Source organism: Aegilops tauschii, chromosome 1 (genome assembly GCF_002575655.3).
Source record: "Aegilops tauschii subsp. strangulata cultivar AL8/78 chromosome 1, Aet v6.0, whole genome shotgun sequence".
NCBI classification, from domain to species: Eukaryota; Viridiplantae; Streptophyta; class Magnoliopsida; order Poales; family Poaceae; genus Aegilops; species Aegilops tauschii.
Genome location: NC_053035.3, coordinates 415,396,398 through 415,399,305, shown reverse-complemented (window position 1 = coordinate 415,399,305; position 2,908 = coordinate 415,396,398).

Here is a 2,908-nt window from a genome sequence, read left to right as displayed (position 1 = left end):
AGTATTGGGGGGCAATCTCATGAGGAGTGGATGGAAATTGAGATGAAAAAGTTTAAAGCTCGCCAAGATGAGATGTGGGCTAAAATTAGACAAGAGCGAAAGGCCTTGGAAATTCAAAAAGATAAAAGTATTGATTTAGGTAAGAAAGAAAATTCGGTTATTGAAAAAGCCGAATCAAATATTATATCTGCCGAATCTATTGAAGAAAAAGAGGATGCCACGGCGTTGGGGAGCCAACTGAAAGTGGAACAAAGTATCATTCAAATTACACCATTGTCATGCTCTCCCAACATATTCAAAGAGGCATGTCTAGCAAGTGATTTACCTATTTTCAGATTTGGTCGCAACTTTATTGTTGATACATCTATTAGAAAAGATCTTATAAGTAATTTTGAAAGACCAATGATAAAGGAAAATTTACTTGTTAGCAATAAAATTGTTACAAAGCATATCGGTCAATATATTGTACCATTTAAAGAGACCGATAGTGACTTATTACTGCAACCAAATCTTTTCCCATTGCTTTATTTAAAGTTCATATCTAATTGGGTATCTTTGCTTGCTTCATACTTGGCTTACGCATGGGCTCAATTGAGACATGTATATTCTAACTACTTTGATTTCAGAAATTTAAAGCCAATGTTATACTCCGTTGAGAAAACCGATGATAGTATAATTTCCTTTTCAAAGTCATTGGAGATAGAGTGCAAAACACAATGCATAGCCGAATGGGGTAATGCAAAATCTGAACTATTCGTTAGCTTAACTCCAAAGCCGTTCTCACAGCAAGATTGGCTAGAGAATAAAAAGTTTACCTTCAATTCAAGCATGTGTGATCAAATATTTGATTTGTTGTTGAGAAATAATTATATTAGAATTCTTGATCACCATGTTGAGCCATCTATCCAGGGACGAATGTATTGTAAGTTGCAACATGTTTCGTCAAATAGTTAAATCGGCCATTGATAAAGGACGATTGAAATTTGTTGAGACACCAAGAGATGACCAGTCTATTCCGATTGGTCCCGATGACATAATTTTTTTGCATCGGCTGCTTCAAGCCGATCCATTTAAAGAGAAGGTAAAAACTGCAGGTGATGGGATCAAGCTTTCAAGTAAAGAAGTTGTTGAAGAGCATAATAAAAATATTCTTGAAGGCATGAGTTCTATTGAAGATACAATGAAGACGCCAAAGACTGGGGGGCAACAAAGCAATCCAAAGATTGATGCAAGCAAAACCAAAGGAGATAAAGGCCGCAATAAGCACAAGCACAAGAAAGTCAAGGTATTATGACGTATATATGTCTCATATCCTATAGATTTTGGTATGCCTTTTTCTTTGCTTACGGAGATGCACCTGATTAGTTTGTTTCACCTGTTTGATAAATAGTATTCTACACAATATAATTTTATTTCACGGTGTCTACTCAACGAATTGCTTGCGAGTGTGTGTTTTCACAAATGGTGCAGAATAAACTCCCAATTAAATCCTTGGATATATATATAATTTGCAGAGTTGCCCACACTTTAAATTGCAACTGTGTGGTGATCAGGACATTCTATGTTGCTTGGACAACCGAGCTGAGATGGCGATGCCACCACCTACTTGTATCTGTACACGACCTCCGGTGATGATTTTTGTGAGTGCCTAAATATATATCCTCTGCTCTTCAAATGGTAGGGTTTGAGGTTTTCATCCCCCCCTTCCAGTTCTTGTGTTGAGCACCTTCAATTCCCCTTTCCCCTGCTCGAAGGAATTGGTGTCTCCGTTAGTGACCCCGAGTAGTGATGCAAGGATGTATTGCTTGCTTTCCTTCGAACCTTCTCCAAAGATTTTCAAATAGTTATACTTTGATTCAGAGCTCGTTGTGTTTTACTGTATATGCAGTTTGTTCTTATGAATTTCTCCGAGCAAGTAGATCCTTTAGGGTTACTAACTTACTGTGAACAATTGTGTTGTCTTGTTCATGTAGTTTCCAAAAATGAAGAAGCTTGTCATTCAACTGATGACAAAACACCTAGAGTACGTGCAAAAATTACTACTTCCTCATTATCATCAAACTCATTGATACGACAAAGGGAAGATTTTGGGTGGCAAGGTATATGATTAGATCATGTGTAATCTTCTAGATGCATTTATTCTATGCTTCCATTGTGTTCTTTAGACATGCCTCTTTTCGTTATTTTACATCAGTTAACTGAAGTTCATATTATTCTATTATCTGATTGTAGCTTCAAAGTTTGATTACAGCAGAGTCATTGGTACGACATACACAGTTTGTGAATTTACCTACTACTACGAGTTACGTCATATAGCAATGTTTTGTTGCCTAGAAAAATATTGCATGAAACGCCTGATGTCTTGTGAATGTGTATAGTAGCTACCAGTAGGTGGTCAAACTGTACACCTTCTTTAAAGCATGAATAAGGTGCTAGCTTATGTGCTGCAGTTGCTTTGCATTGTTCAGATGCGTTCTAAGACAATTTTTGCGACTTGGAATCTATAGCATCCCCTTTTCTCACTGGAAATGACATGTAAGAACAAACCAGTTCTAGTTCTGGCATAGTTCTGATGGTTGAAGTGTGTGTCCATATGATTTAGTATATGCATGGGAGTACCTGCTAAACGACGAAGCATATATTTGTATGTTGTATTCCCTTTCGCCACGTCTACATACTTGATGAAGCTTTTTTCTGATTGCAAAGTACGTGCAAGTCAGTAGTGAACACTCTATATCGTTGTTCCAGAAAAGTAAGTTTCAGCAATTTCCGCAACATTTCATGTCCGTTCCATGTAGTAGTTTTAGCGGAATTATATTGATGATTTCCTTTTACCTTCATATTTGCTTAGTCTTCTTAGCAAACACAAAAAGCTTTGCGTCTTGAAGCGTTGATAGAAGCGAACATA